Raw genomic sequence first — 16,847 nt, forward strand, 5'->3', positions numbered from 1 at the left:
AGAAGGAGAGGGAGCTTGTTGCACATGATCAGAGTGACAGGAGGCTCGTCACAGGCAAAATGAGAGAGAGGCTGCAGGAGGGTGAGCAGAAAATATGAAAGAAACAGCACAACAAGGAGCTGAGAGGAGAGTGATTGTTATTAGCAGAGGAAAGACAGACAGACAGAGAGAAAGGGAGACATTTTTGGTGGAAGGGAGTCACAGCTGCGGCTCATTGGAGTAATGAGTCTGACCGCATCTCATGCTTCTGAATTCCTCTCATTAGCTCTCAGCAGATGAGACAAAAGTCTGTTTTGATAGGTCCAGTTTATCATTGTTTCAGTATGTGTGTGTGAATGGGAGGGGGTGTGAATGAGTGTGTGGGAGCAGCACAAGCACGACCAGCTCAAAGCCTTTTTTCAGGGTCCTGAAGGTGGTTTGTTTAGACAGGATAATAAGTGTGAAGCATTTTTTTTTCTGCACCATCTTTGCTATGACTCAATGTTTTTCAGTCCCCCTTTATACCTTCTCCATCTTTTTCACCATGTTTGGTTTCACCCAGCAACCTGATAAAAACAGAGATGATTTGCTGGTGATGAAACACCGTCCAATTCTTGTGCTTCCTACTGATGATTATTCATACTACTAAGGTCTTGTACCATCTCTCACTTCTTATATCTTGCTTTAAATGAGTTTTTCTCATTTTAAAAGTGGTATTAAATGAGTTTAACTGTTGCTGAATTCTTTAAGTCTTTCTGTGGACGTTAGGTTTTTGCTCATATTCACTCAACTACCTGACCATTTCACTGAAGCTTAATTTTTTTTTCCAGAAACAAGAAATGTAGATTTTCTTTCTTAACTTCTGGATAATCTTTAACACATTTTGAATATTTTTACCATCCATAAAACAAACCAATTAATAAATTACAGCTTATATTTTGTTAAACTCTGGACAAACTAAAACTCCAAATGTTTGATATGTTTGATAAATTTCAGATGTATATTTTATTTTAGTGCCATCCAGCCTGAGTGACTTGTTTGTGTATGATCTATCTGAACACATGAAAGCAGAGCTTATTGGTGTGAGGGTAAAGCCCCTGGTTTCTTTGAACAAATGCACTCCTGAGACAACAGAAGGGCTCTGGGCTTCAATCATGGACAGGCAGAGGTCCTTTCAAACTGTGATGAGGGAGAATTTGATCAAAAAGTCACACTGTCAGAAGGAGCCAGAGCAAAAGACACAAACAGATGTGATTATGTAGCCATGATGACAAAGCTAGCTTGTACCTCAGTTTTGAGTTATTGTTTATAATTTCGGCAAATGGCCAGTCTTGCTTTATGGTATGAGCTAGCAGAAAGATTCAATTGTGTGGCGGATAAATGGTATTTCAGCCTTCTCTCCCACCCAAACCTTCTCTTCACCCTCATCTAATCTAAACTGTTTACAGTCAGCTCACATCCCCTCCATTGCCTGATTGTAACACAATACAGTTGTTAGTCTAACTAATGCTCCTGCTCCAAAGAGATAAAAGAAAAAGAATAACCCTCTGTATTTACAGTGGTCTTTGCAGGGTTGGCGTATTCTCACATGTTCAACAATCATTTAAAGTAAATGTAAAAGAATCGGCTGTGTCATTTTATATGTTGAAATTTAGATAAATATTTGGTCCATCTACAAAGGCTTACTGTGTCTGTAATCTCCTAGGAAATGATAGGCATGATGTTAGGCAACAGAGGAATTAAGAAACTGTTTTGTAACTGTTGTTGCATCCAGGTCAGGCATCCCCAAAGTCGGTCCTCAAGGACCTCTGTCCTGCAGGTTTTAGAGGTTTCCCTGCTTTAGCACAGCTGATTATAATTATTGCAGTAGACCAAAAGCCTAGTAATCAGCTTTCAATTAAAATCAGCTGTGCTGTAGCAGGGAAACCTCTAAAACCTGCAGGACAGCGGGCCTCGAGGACCGAGGTTATAGTCATTCCAAAAAAGTCATTCCAAAAAAGTAAAAAAAGTAAAAAAAAAAAAAAAAAACAAAAAAACAACAACAACTTTGTTTTCCAAGTTTGAAGTTTGTTACGCTTCTCATCCAGGAAGCTTTCTCAATTCAAAATGTCTGGAGTTCCAGGCTTAGTAGCCCAACAAAACCTTGTTATGGCTTAGAAAACATGCAAACTGAACCGTAGAAACAGGTCCACAATTAGTAATGGGAAGTTGTTCAGGTCATTGTTGGCTTGCAATTACCGATACTGGACTATGCGTCTGAAAAGGGAGTCGTTAGGGGCATTGTTGGCCTGGCTGCCTAGGCGAGATGATCTGGTCCCCTGCATGGCGATGGGGGTTAAGATTGTAGTGGGAAGGAATCAACTCTATTGCTGCGTTTTAGGTTTTTGAGAGCTGGAACCTGAGACCAGCCCCCTCTATTTATGGTAGTGTTTTTTTTTTCTCTTAACATAAATGGCTTCCTTCACACCCCTTTCAAATCACCTGTCCTCTTTGTCCACAATGTGAACATTCTGGTCCTCAAACGAATGTCCTTTGACCTTAAGGTGTAGGTGCACAGCAGAGTCTTGTCCAGAGGAGGTAGCTCTTCTGTGTTGAGCCATGGGTCTTTGGAGAGATTGTTTGGTCTCTCCAGTATAAAGATCAGAGCATTCCTCACTGCACTGAACGGCATACACCACTCCGCTCATATCTGGTTTGGGGGTTTTATCTTTAGGATGCACTAGCCTCTGCCTAAGGGTCTTGTTTGGTTTGAAATGTACTGGGATTTTGTGTTTGAGAGAGAGCCTCTCTCTCAAAAGGCTTCTTGAGTTTTTCAGAGACTCCATCAACATATGGGATGGCAATGTTTTTGCATTTAATCTTCTCACCGTTTTGTTCTGCTTCATGTTGATGGAAGCTCTTAACTTATAATATTTCCTGAATTAAATGTTATCATTGGAACTTTTTGATGCTCTGTACCAATGTTGTGTTCTCTGCATTTATGCTAATAAACTCTACAACAAACTTTTTTTACTCAAAGTACCTCCTCAAAAGCAGGGAAAATATGACAGCTTAGAAGAAATAAGTCAAAACAACTGCTTTAAACATGCAAATAAAGTGCTAAAGATATTAAAGGTTTTACTTTAAAATTTCACTATACGGTTTTTATCTAATGTAGTTTAAACGAATAAATTTAAAAGCACCTAACTAAAATAGAAACAGTTCATGCCAGTGTAACCGGTCTCATCTGCCTGTGTCCTAACACTCCTCAATTATGACACCGATTAACTTGCTTATGCTCTGCGTTGTGTTCTGATGAAGGAGGGACCCAGACCATAGGTATAGCCAGTTGCTCTTTAATACAGTTATCCAGCCGGATTCTGCACAGACAGAAACAAAACGCTCAGTAACATGCAGCTTCAACACATACACAGGTCAGCATCCCCTCCTCTTAGGCAGCCTAGCGCCAACTGCAGCAGAGCAATGCAAAACAATTCAATCAAAAATAATCTTTACTACCAAGAAAAATAATAAAACATTAAACATGGAAAAAAGTAACAATTCTTACAGAAAACAATAAATCTGTTATAATAATTAATTAAATCCAACATATATTATTAATGCAACCAGCTTAAACAATGATGCTAAGAACTAGATGTACATACCTGCACAGACAGAAACAAAACGCTCAGTAACATGCAGCTTCAACACATACACAGGTCAGCATCCCCTGTTTGAGAAGAGCACATGGGGAAACCCCGTAGCTGTAGCAGGAAAATACTTGCTCTGACCAATAAATACAGACACATATTGAGAAACAAATATGTCATCTGAGTGTTTTTCAGTAAAGGCAACGTTTAACAACTGCATGTAGTTACATTTACATGTTTTCATAGAACATTTTTATAAAACTACAAGCAGTAAAAGTTTCCTACCTCCTCTTAGGCAGCCTAGCGCCAACTGAGCATGAAGCACCGCTGACATCGTTACAGAGCGCTTTCTTAAAACAACAGTACAAGTATTCATGTAAAAATTAACAAATTACAGATAACTTTTCTAATGTGAATAAAACAAGAGCTATTTCGTATTAATCAGGTTTTGGTGAAATTTCAAACACTTTATAAACAGAAAATAACAGCAAATGTTGAACAATTGTTACATTCACCCCCCGTGAAATTCACCAAAATCCTGATTTCAGCCTAAAGAGAAGTATAAACAAAAGGATCAGTCTACACCGGGCACATCCTGGCACAAATGAAAAGGCAGACCTAGTCTGCTCATGCAACATAGAAGTCACCCTCAACAGAAGGTTCGGGAAAGAAAGAGGTTGATCAAGTCTCTAAAAGTCCCTAGCTCAATGCTACGCCTGTTACGTAACAGTATCTGGCCCAAGTAAAACTCCCGCCGTGTTAACTTTCATGAAATCAAAAATGGAAAATTAAACACCCTAAAAGTATAGGTTACATGGAATACATATGTCACTAAAACAAAATCTATGCTTAACTCAAAGGAATTAGCTAACATGTAAGATTTTCTAACTCTTCAAGAAAGGCCCCTGAACCATAGATTCTATTAATCTGTTAACTGATTTTACCAACCGCCCAGCACGGGTTCTAAATGGTCCATTGCTCCCGAAAGTAGCTTGCCGATTGTCTGGAAAAGCAGTTCCAGAACATGTCACATCCATGCCAGTTGGAGAATCGACACCTTCATTAAGTGATGCCGCCGGAGCTGGCAAGGTCAAACTGCCATGTTCATCACTGTCAGACTGCGACTGAGTCTGTAGCTCAGGGACACCCGACAGCACCGGTGTGGTGGAACAAGACACGTCAGTCACATCCACGTCCAATAGTGAGTCACCAGGGAACGAGAGACTCCCGTCCCCACTGTTGACGGTGCTGTACCCTAACCCATCACTGTTGACTGAGAAATCCGTTGTTCCCTCATTATCTGACCTGAGGATTGGTAAGAAACTCACATCCAGCAAAAGATTTCGGTGTACAACCTTTGTTTGTCCCTCACCATTCCGAATCTTATACACATGGATATCTGGATGCACTTCGACAACGGTGTACATGCTGTCCTCCCACCTGTCAGCCAGTTTACGCTTCCCTCGCTCTCCCTTATTTGCTACAAGAACTCTGTCACCAACTGACAAATGAGTGCCCTTTGTGCGCTTGTTGTACTGACTGGACTGGTTTAGTGTTCAGTAAGGGAATGTTTCTGAGCAATTTCCACCGCATTCCTCAAAGAGGAAAAGAGAGTCTTGACATATGAATCGTAATCAGCAAAAGCAGGGTCATTCAGGACAGGCTTAAACAGAACGTCCACCGGCAGTCTTGGAATCCGCCCGAACATCAGGTAAAACGGTGCGTACCCAGTCGTCTCATGAACAGTTGCGTTGTAAACAAATGTAAGTGTCTGGATTTGTTCTGGCCACCTTTGCTTCTCTTTAAGAGGAAGGGTACGAAGCATCGAACCCAAGGTGCGATTAAATCGCTCTGTCACACCATTTCCCATAGGATGGTAAGCCGTGGTATGGGATTTAGCAACGCCTGCCAACTGGAGAAGTTCTGCAATCAGTTTGCTTTCAAAATTTGTGCCCTGGTCAGAATGTATACGTTCTGGGAACCCATAAACACAAAAGACATGATCCCAGAGCTTTCTAGCAACCTGCTTCGCTGTCTGGTTAGCACAGGGGAAAGCATGCGCCAGTTTGGTGAAATGGTCAGTAACCACCAAAACATCCACTGACCGTTGCTTGCCATCCTCAGCAGACCAAAAATCTAGGCAGACTAACTCCATTGGTGCAGAGCTCTGGATACTTTCCAAGGGTGCACGAGCAGCTGGTTCTGGTGTCTTTCCCAGTACACATCTCTGACAACATTTGACATATCTACGCACATCTTTTTCCATGTCTGGCCAATAGAAACGCTGCCTAGCAAGAGACAAAGTGCGGTCTTGTCCTTGGTGCCCTGCCAGATCATGGATGCCAGATAATGCTTTGTCTCGTAAACACTGGGGAAGCACAAACTGGAACCTCTTCTGCTTGGTCACAGGGTTCTTCGTCACTCGATACATTACACCATCCCGAATTTCCAGCTTATCCCATTGATTCAGCATTCTGACAACCTTTATGTCTGAACATCGCCTCTCACGCTTAGATGGTCTCGTCCTGGTGGGGACAAAGGGTAAAACCTTAGAGATGACTGCATCCTGCTCTTGACTGGACTGCAGTTCCTGAATAGAGAGAACTGGAAATTCACCTTGCCCACATTGCATGTGTTGAGTTTGTTGTGTCAACTGCAACGCCCTCGATTCTGCTCCTGAAATCCAGTCACAGTGGGACTGACACAGGGCTTGGATCTCAGCTGAGTCATAAACAACCTTCAGTGATGGATAATCCCTTGATTTATCATGTTCTGGCTGACAGCTGAACTTGAAGGCGCTCTGCACACGATCTTCATCAACCTGGTCAGCTTCTTGTGTAAGAGACAGATATGACTCTTCCAACAACCTGTGACTGATTGGTGTTGCAAAGGGGTCACGACTGAGAGCATCTGCAACCACATTTTTTCTCCCAGCCAGGTGTTTAAGGTCAAAGGAATAAGAAGCAAGCTTTGACACCCAGCGGATTTCGCATGCATCAAGCTTTGGTTTTGTCAGGAGATAAGTCAGGGGGTTATTATCCGTCCAGATGGTAAAGTGACGCCCCTTCAGCCAATGACTAAACTTTTCACAGACGCTCCACTTAAGAGCCATGAACTCTAATCTGTGAGCTGGATACTTCCGCTGTGATGCACTCAGAGTCTTGCTCGCAAATGCAACAGGTCGCGCTTTGGTTTGTCCTCTGGGAACTTGTGATAGCACTGCTCCAAGACCATCCAAAGATGCATCAACGGATAAGATAAATGGTTCATCAAAATCTGGGTGAGCAAGCATGACACATTCCAACAACATGGTTTTTAACTTATGGAAAGCCTGCTCACATCCCTCAGTCCAGTCATTAGGTATGAGTTTACGATAAACACCTTGTAGTTTCCTGTCCTTCGCCATGCGTCCTCTCCTTTTCTGTCCCGCTGTAAGTGCAAACAGGGGTTTAGCAATGGAGGAACAGTTTGGGATAAAATGCTGATAGTAGAACACCATACCTAGGAAAGACTTTATCCTTTTTATTGATGGTGTACGCCCATCATCTTCCATGATGTCAGAAGGAGTCATTTTGGAGATCACCTCCACCTTGTCTGGGTCTACAGACACGCCATTGCCATCAATGACATGTCCCAAAAAACGCACCCTTCTTCTCATCAGATGGCACTTTTTGGGAGCCAGCTTAAGATTGTTCTCCCTCAGCCTCTGGAAAACCACTTGAAGTCTCAATAGGGCCTCATCCTCTGATGGAGCAAATACAAGCAAGTCATCGAGGTAACACAACAATTTTGTGAAGTTCATGTCCCCAAAAATTCCAACCATCATCCGCATGAATGAGGCTGGGCTGTTGCAAAGCCCCTGTGGCATGCAATTGTATTCATACAGTCCAAGGGGAGTCGTAAAGGCTGTGTATTTTTTGTCATGTTCATGCATTGGAATGTTGAAAAACCCTGAAGTAAGGTCCATTGTGCTAAATATGCAATTCCCCCCAAGTGCAGCCAAACAGTCAGACTGGTGAGGCAAGGGATGGGCATCTTTAACCGTGCGAGCATTCAGCCACCTGAAGTCATTGCAGATACGAAGCCCCCCATCTTTCTTCCATACCATCACCAGAGGGGAGGCATAGTCACTTGAGGACTTCCTAATGATTCCCTTTTCCTCCATCTCAGTCAGTGCCAGTCTCAATTTTTCATAATGTGCAGGAGGAACTCTGCGGTACGGTAACCGGAAGGGTCTGTCGTCTGTCAGCCGTATGCGGTGGGTGTAACCATGCACTCTGCCGCAGTCCAGGGAATCCTTAGAAAAAATGTCACGATACTCCATCAGCAACTTTATGAGTTGGGACTTGCAACTTTCACTAACCTCGCAAAGGTCCAAGTCAATAGCCCCCAAACCCATATCACACAGACTTTCCAAAGAAACATCGTTACTGTTTGTAGCCGACAGCTGTCGTAGCTGTTGCTGAGAATACTTCTGCTGATCCTCTACAGCCATGTGCAGACCCTGGAAAACATCAAAGTCCTCAACTGCTAAACATGGAGAGACATCAGCTAACTTGCTGTTCTTTTTCAACATCAATGGCTTGTCAGAAGGGTTCACTACTGTCAAAGGCACCCATCTATCACCCCACAATGGTGTGATGAGCCGACCCACTAGAGCACCCCGTGGGGCAGCTCTTGAGCTGGTAGGTTCGACAAGGACAGTGCTCCCGGGGGACATGGGAACTTTGACAGGAAGCTTACCCCAGATTAAGTGCTCATGTCTGGGTAAGAGGGTGACTGCCTGGGTTAACTTGACAGTGCCAATTTTGTCTGGAACTTCTTCACCCCTCCAGTGTTCAACATTTGTAAACATTGACAAAAACTGCCCGATTTCAGGGTCAGAGTCATTTTTCAATGCATTTCCCCTGTATTTCTCATCCTGTTTCAAAACATGCATGATGTGTTTAATAACATTCGAGCCCAAAATCAGATCATCATGCTGACCAGGCACAACCAACGTGGGTACACTACAAGAGATGCCAAATACTTCCATCTCCAGCTGAAAAAATCCATCAGGCTTAGTTTGCAGTCCACCACACCCCACAAGAATAATGCTTTCTTGAGGGTGCTGCTTTTCTGGCAAGATCCCAGCAGAACTCAGTTTTTCCACCGCTTGGTCACTGATACTGCATGCCATGGAGCCAGAGTCCAGCATGCCTTTGAGCTGCACGCTGTGGTTAATGAGGACAGGGGAATAAAACAGTTCACTGAAAGCTTGAAGCTTCTGTGCTGCTTGAATGACCACTCTTGAACCCTTTGGTGCCTTGGCACAGGTATCCTCAAAAAGGTCTGCCAAATCACAGATGTTGGAGAGAGATTCATTTTCACAACCCACACCGCCTCTCCCCAGGCATGGGTTTCCTAGTTTAACTGTTGGTCTGCATCCGCAGACCTGTTGTCAGACCGAAGCACATGTGCAGATTGCTGAGGGCAATTTCGCTTCCAGTGACCAGGGGAAAGACACCTTAAACAGAGGTTTTCACGCTTACAGTGACTCAAGGTTGAATGGTCATGAGAACCACAAGCCCTGCAAGCCCTCGGTAAGGGCTGAGAAGCTGCACCCCTGGCCGCTTGATTTCGAGGGTCATTGCCATGTTGTAGCACTAACCTGTCCAATAAGCTCACCAAGCTCCGCAAACAGTCATTATCTACCCCAGTAGTCAGTGGTGTAGCTGGTGTAGGTATCCCACACTGAGCAGTCCGTCCTGAAGTTTCTGAAACAGAAGGACTGTCAGTCTTATGTGCATGACAATGAGAATATCCTTTAACCACTCTCGGAATTTCTTTGGGCTGCTGAGTGTGCATAGTACTCTGAGATTTCCTTTCCATCATGTGTTCATCTAACCTTTCCTGAATCTCGCTTGCTGTCCACTTCTCTGCAGACTTAAACTTGAAGACACTCGCAAGAGCTCTGTCAGGACAATGTTTAATAAACATCATGCTCACTTCATGCTGTGGGTCATCAATCCCTCGACCCTGCCTCTTTAAGCATTCATCTGCCACATCCATCATTCTATTTAATCTTATCCAGTATTCCATTGCATCCTCCCTAGGCATTGGCAGCGTATTATAGAAATCAGCTAGAGGCATGTTGGAGTAAGTGAGTTCACTAAAGTGCTGTTTCAAGATGTCAAAGACTAAGTTAGGACATGTGACATGATTGATAGATTTGTTGTTGCGGAGTGTAATTCTCACAACATCACCTGCCTTGCCCATCAGCCTCGCCATAGTCTCTTGGGATTGTTCATGGACAGGAACAGCCCTCCTTTTTAAGTACATAGACATGAGACTCTCCCATTCATGTACTGTGAACTTATCTGAGCCATCACCTCGAAATATTGGGGGTTTCCTTAGCATCAGAGTGCATAACAAGACTAACATTGGGAGAAGACACCTGATACGTCAGGTCAGAAGCCCCCGCACCTTGTGCATGCTCACCAGATGAGAGTTGAGCTCTAATAGAGTCACCCAGTTTTTCAGCTAGCTGGGTAATAAGCGAACCCAAATCTGGTGTAACCTGCCCAGCCTGACCCGGCATATGTTGGTCTGAAAAACGAGTCGAAGCTAATTGTGGGGTGTTCAAAATTGTAGATCCACGCCCTGGTGCTCTTGATTCTAATGATTTGTAAAGTAACCCTCTCCCCAAACCAAATTCGTATGGACGAGCTGCAAGATCGCTATCCTCCCCATCAAAAATGTCAGAATCAGCCATAACCCCAAAATGCACACACACTGTTATGAGAGATTAATTCAAATAAAGTAAATAAGAAGTAACACATAAACAAAATTGCTAAATAGCAGTGGATGTCTAAACACACTGAAAAAAAAAAAAAAAAAAACACCAAAAAGGAAATTCTGATATTATGAAGTGTGCAGTCACTTTCTGGTATTGGATAATAAACAGACCAAAAGGTGCAGTTTCTCCTTCTTAAGAGAGTAGGGAAAATGTCCAAAATGAGTTTGTCAAAAACACAAGAAAAAAACAATCAAAAATGAGATTTACTTGTAGCTTCCCACGGCGGACGAGATGACGTCGTTCCTCAACAGATCCAAAAAAAAAGTCACGGCACCATTGTAACCGGTCTCATCTGCCTGTGTCCTAACACTCCTCAATTATGACACCGATTAACTTGCTTATGCTCTGCGTTGTGTTCTGATGAAGGAGGGACCCAGACCATAGGTATAGCCAGTTGCTCTTTAATACAGTTATCCAGCCGGATTCTGCACAGACAGAAACAAAACGCTCAGTAACATGCAGCTTCAACACATACACAGGTCAGCATCCCCTCCTCTTAGGCAGCCTAGCGCCAACTGCAGCAGAGCAATGCAAAACAATTCAATCAAAAATAATCTTTACTACCAAGAAAAATAATAAAACATTAAACATGGAAAAAAGTAACAATTCTTACAGAAAACAATAAATCTGTTATAATAATTAATTAAATCCAACATATATTATTAATGCAACCAGCTTAAACAATGATGCTAAGAACTAGATGTACATACCTGCACAGACAGAAACAAAACGCTCAGTAACATGCAGCTTCAACACATACACAGGTCAGCATCCCCTGTTTGAGAAGAGCACATGGGGAAACCCCGTAGCTGTAGCAGGAAAATACTTGCTCTGACCAATAAATACAGACACATATTGAGAAACAAATATGTCATCTGAGTGTTTTTCAGTAAAGGCAACGTTTAACAACTGCATGTAATTACATTTACATGTTTTCATAGAACATTTTTATAAAACTACAAGCAGTAAAAGTTTCCTACCTCCTCTTAGGCAGCCTAGCGCCAACTGAGCATGAAGCACCGCTGACATCGTTACAGAGCGCTTTCTTAAAGCAACAGTACAAGTATTCATGTAAAAATTAACAAATTACAGATAACTTTTCTAATGTGAATAAAACAAAAGCTATTTCGTATTAATCAGGTTTTGGTGAAATTTCAAACACTTTATAAACAGAAAATAACAGCAAATGTTGAACAATTGTTACACCAGTTTTAGCATGTCTTTTTAGTTTAGGGGCATTTACACATTTTATTCAGTATTGTGCCATTTCTACTCATCCAGTGAGAGTTTCCAGACTGCAAACAGGCATGTCTGGAATCCATTTTGTTTATTTTTAGTACCCAATTGTACAATGAAATTTTCAGAAGTAATCTGGACATTATGATGCTAAAATGTGAAGCTCTTCACTGAGAAACATCACCTAAATACTTAATGATGTTTAAACTGAAGCTCTCTGCTCTCATCTCTGCAGAGAGGTGGTTGTTCTGACATCAGACAAGGTGACACCTGCTGCTCATGTGGACATGTTCCTTGTTAGGGATTACAGGGATTATCCCCATAATATTTGACAATATGCTGCCTGAGTCCAGTCTGACCTCCAGAGCGATGTGATCAAAATCTGTTTGTTTTGTTCAGAGGTTGATTTAGCTGTCTCTGAGCAGGTACAGAATTGTCTGTGTGGGTTGTTTGCGCAATAAGGCCCACACGGATGGTTTTTACCTTTCCTCTGTGTTTGGGTTAATTCTCTAACTAAGAGAAGGGATGTGATGTTTGCTTGTGATTTAAACTACAGACAAAATTACCGCAGCCTCCCAACAGGCCAATATTGTTATGTGGTAATGGGAATGATCTGCCACGTGGGCAGTGCTTCCAGCAAAGAAATCCACATTGATTTGTGGGGCCACTTTGATAAATTGAGGGAGTTTCGGTTTGCTGGTCCATTGCTCAATGCTCAATTCCCAGCAGGGAGCTGAGGTCTTCTGCTTTTTATTTGGTTGGAAGTGGCTGCAGTATTAAAAATCAATTCATGGCGGTGTAGAAAAAAGTATGCTATGTTTAAACGTGATTCAGTTTTCTAATTAAGAGAAAGAAGAACATGGTTTGTAATACCAATTACTAGTAAAAACCTTTAGACTAACTTATAAATATTAAAATGTCCTGGATTTACCCAATAGTGAAGTGAAGGAGAGGTGTGAAGTCCAAGGAAGAATCCGTTTAGAGATCTAGAGATTGAAATATTGGAGGCAATGCTGTGAAATAGCTGACATTTACCTGTTATGTGCAATAATGATTACTTTCCAGGTTTTTTGTTGGCAACATTGGGGTGGTGTGGAAATAAAATTAGCTGGAAAAAAATGTCCTTGAAAGCTAATCTGACAGCCGTGAATAAAAAAAAATGTGAGGGAAAACATGGCTCAACTGCAGGGAGCAAGCTGTTAAAGTAAATGCTGACCCCACATTAAAGAACTGACTATGTCATAAGCAAAAAAAGCAATATCCTGTTCCACGATAATTGGGCAAAATAAAAGGTGAAGGAGAAGAAAGAAATATGAACAATAATTTTCCTTTACAAGTTAATATAATTGGAAAAAGCAATTAAACATCAGACGGAAGGCAATATAATGGAGAAAAATAACATGTCATTTTGGTTGTTTTGATAAAACTGATTGTATAAACTGTTCAAATAGAACATGGTAAAGCCAATTTCCCAGAATACAACTGGACACGTTCAAATCATTCTTTGAACATTTATTAAGACTATGTCGGAAAATGAGAAAAAATGCAAAGATGTGTCATTTGTATTAAATCAAACCAAGTTTAAAGACTTTTCTGCAAATATCTGATGGTGAAAATGTGAGAAGGATAAGATCACATTTCTTCTCGTAGCAACTACATGAAGGGAGCATATTTACCAACGTAGCTTCCCCCAAAAATCAACACACCACACCACATCCAATACTTTATCTTGACTTCGTTGTTGTATAACTGTCTGACTTTATATATATATATATATATATTTATTTTAGGCTTGTGGTTGGTCTCTGCCTATTTATTTCTGAGAACGTTTTAAAATCTAAAGAATAAAATAAAAAAAGCTGATGAACCTGATTTAACCTACAGTATTTCCTGATCATGTGATATTCCTACAAAACAAAGAAACATATATTAATCTTCAGAGGTCTGTAGCATACCCAGGACTCAATATATGGAAGAAAAAAAATTAAACAATAAACCTTGAGTACAATAAAGAAAAAAACTGTGTCTCTCAACGTTGCATATGTATTTGTTCAGAACAAACTTTTTTTCATTAAGTGAAGTCACTCACAATGGACAGAAATTTTACTCACAAATGTAACTAAGTAAATGTAACTAGTTGCTACCCACCTCTGTTCATCTTTAAATAAAACAAATTAGACAGAGCGTTTGTCTGTTAGTACCGGATCTGCATGGTTGATCAGATCTGCTGATGACGTCACAATAAAGCAACACCGCTTGGACAAACTGTATTGCACCTGTTTCATTAGAATCGAATCTCTTCTGGAGTCTCAACGTATTATTATTCTATATTTGTGATTATTTTGCGTTTGTCGATTTAAAGTAGCCAAAAGTAGAAAACAATCATTTCCAGTCTTAAAAGCAAGTACTGCATTAGTTACTTTCGTTGAGATTTTTGACAATGAAAACAACAATTTTTCTACTTGTAGAAAATGAACAGTTGTTGTTAGTATGATAGGCTAACTGTTAGCCACAGAGCCTACCCAGCTCTCCCTCTTTATACCATGTACTTGCAGTTACTTTGTTGACCATAAACATATATTTTTTTTCAGTTTTGATATCAAATAGGTAAAACTTCATTGATCATTAGACCTGCAGATGCTCCTGAATCAGCACACGGATGTTGCATTATTTTACTACTGTTGTCCGGGCAACCACAACGTTTTAAAGTCATTGGGGCAACATTTGGCCAATCAAATAGCGTAACGTCACTGGCATGTGCAGGGCCCAGAGCAGATCTGACTACCCAAGTAGATCTTCTACCTACACCAGGTAGTGTTTAGTTGGTCCTTCTTGAGCCTGATAAGAATTTTTACAGAAGACCAACAATGCATCTGTCACCGTCTGCTGGCAGCATTTACTTACATATTCATCAACTTGCCATTTTTGGCAAGTTAGCTTCTTGTCTGTTTACATCGACATTCATATTTTATCCAAGCGCTTCTTGACTCGGCTTGCTCTAGGTCAGGGGTCGGCAACCCAAACTGCTCAAAGAGCCATATTGGGCCAAAAAAAAACAAAAAAGAAATCTGTCTGGAACCGCAAAAATTTTAAAGTCCTATATATGCCTCTTATGGCAACACGGGCTCTAAGTGTATTAGACCACTATAGAAAAGGACTATATTGGCTTAAAAATATAATAAGCATGATTAAATGTTTATACTGGAGCAAATGTCACATAGTAGCATGAGGTGAGGGATGAGCAGTGAACGCTCCAATCTCGCACCACTTCATTGCACTTCACCGCGCGGTTTAAGTTTTGTTGCATTGATCTTTCTATGATGGACGTGTTTCTGTTGGAGGAGTTGCATCCATCAGAGCAGTGCTCTGTAACCCTGAAATCCCACATCCTCTGTCTCCAGCATTCCTTGGTGTGATTTATATTTTTAGTATTTTGGGAAAAAATGGGAGAAAGTTTACATACCTGCATCAAAGCGCTACCTATTTGATCTGGTGACGCTTTTTCATCCTTTCAACAAAATAGCAGCAGTATTAGAAATGCAATCTACTTCTTAAATCTATCTTTGCGCTCCTCTTATTCATCCAGAAGTTCTGCAATCCCACTTTTTCTCTCACTCCCAACTTGATGGTCGCCTGCATATTTAGCCTTCCCTGGAAATGCCTTTCCATATTTTTCTTTTTCTTTTTTGACAAAATGCAGGCAATCCTTCCGCTTTGAAAATGAACGCAAGTGATTCGGTCCATTCTTTAATTTCTCTTTTCTCATTAGCTATCTTCCTTTTTTCCTTTTGGGATCCATAGTTAGAGACACACCTGCAGCTTTGTTTGCACTGCGCCATGCTGGTTCCAAGTTATGACCACAGATCTCTATGGCTATGACGCAAATTATTTTAATTTTATTTTAATTTATTTGTTATACAAATGTTAATGTATATATATATATATATATATATATATATATATATATATATATATATATATATATATATATATATATATATATATATATATATATATATATATATAAAAAATAGATTTTCATACATTTTTGAAAAATCTCCAGGGAGTCACAATGGGGGCGCTAAAGAGCCGCATGCGGCTCCAGAGCTGCGGGTTGCCAACCCCCGCTGTAGGTAGATCCAGAAGGATTGTGGTTATGTCCTTAGAGCATTGCTGTAGCATTTTGCTCCTTGGGTTAAGCCTCCAGTAAGTAAGTGGCTCTGTTCTTTTTTAATAAATCAGCCATGGCGTTCTGTGCAGACATAGAAGACAGATTTAATCCTCCAGTTCTCCTTCAGATCATGACCACACATGTCCAAGTAAAGTTGATTGGTTGTTCAGCTCTCTGGATGAGTGAGGCCTGCTCCGCTTTAGCAACAGAAATGTGTTAGAAGTCAGAGATGTGAGACAGGAGAAATGAATCCCTGGTTTCTATGTGTAAACTGACATGTCAGACAGTTTACAAAGGCAATTACAGACATTTAATGTTTCGTTTTTTTGTAGATGGAGAGTTTAGTTTAATTCTAGTCCTTAATTTTAAGAAATTGGAGAATTATCTGGTAATGTTTGGCTTAAATAATGTACTGCAGCGCATCTTTCTGTCTGTTAAATTAACAGGAACACTTACATTAGATCTGCTCTGCAGTAAAATAAATGTGATTGAGGAGCACCAGGGTGCAAACTTCATTTCTCGAGAAAAATTGTCTTTATTGTGCCAATGATTTGTCTATAATCCACTTTACTGTTCTAATCAATCCTGTTTCACAGCCATTGTTTCAGTGAGCTATCAAACACTGTGGTTTCCAGCTTTTCTACCTCAGATCAGCAGCAGAGTTTGGAGAGGTTTTAGCTTTCCTCACACATTTTTTGCTCAGTATGGAAGCAATCAATAGCTGCTGTTCCAGCCTTGTAATCACAGACTGCAGCTCTGATGAGATCTCATCCTGTTTCAGCTGTACCTGTCAGGGGTGAGTTAAACTGCATATTAAAACAGCAGCTATATGTATTGTCGTTTTGCAGAGTTGTTGGTTACAGTATCTTCAGCAGATGTTAACTCAGTGTAACTGCTTATCGATATTTGAGCTTTCAGTGATGAAATAATGAATGGACTCTCTGGATTACTGTGGCCACGTAAAGCCAAGTATGCTCAAAGGGGCCCTTCATAA

General features: G+C 41.0%; 1 protein-coding gene and 1 long non-coding RNA gene across 4 annotated transcripts in view; one reads left to right on the top strand and one right to left on the bottom strand.

The window, feature by feature from the left end:
• Positions 1-16,847, top strand: part of fam189a1 (family with sequence similarity 189 member A1) — a 120,935-nt gene that overhangs the window by 19,282 nt on the left and 84,806 nt on the right. The window lies entirely within an intron of this gene.
• LOC119782709 lies at positions 3,299-11,594 on the bottom strand. The gene is made up of 2 exons (XR_005280702.1): positions 10,654-11,594; positions 3,299-3,403 (listed from the first exon to the last, which is right to left on the bottom strand). It is a non-coding gene; the product is annotated as an uncharacterized LOC119782709 (long non-coding RNA).

Source organism: Cyprinodon tularosa, unplaced genomic scaffold (genome assembly GCF_016077235.1).
Source record: "Cyprinodon tularosa strain WSP-4 unplaced genomic scaffold, ASM1607723v1 ctg197, whole genome shotgun sequence".
In the NCBI taxonomy this organism is placed as follows: Eukaryota; Metazoa; Chordata; class Actinopteri; order Cyprinodontiformes; family Cyprinodontidae; genus Cyprinodon; species Cyprinodon tularosa.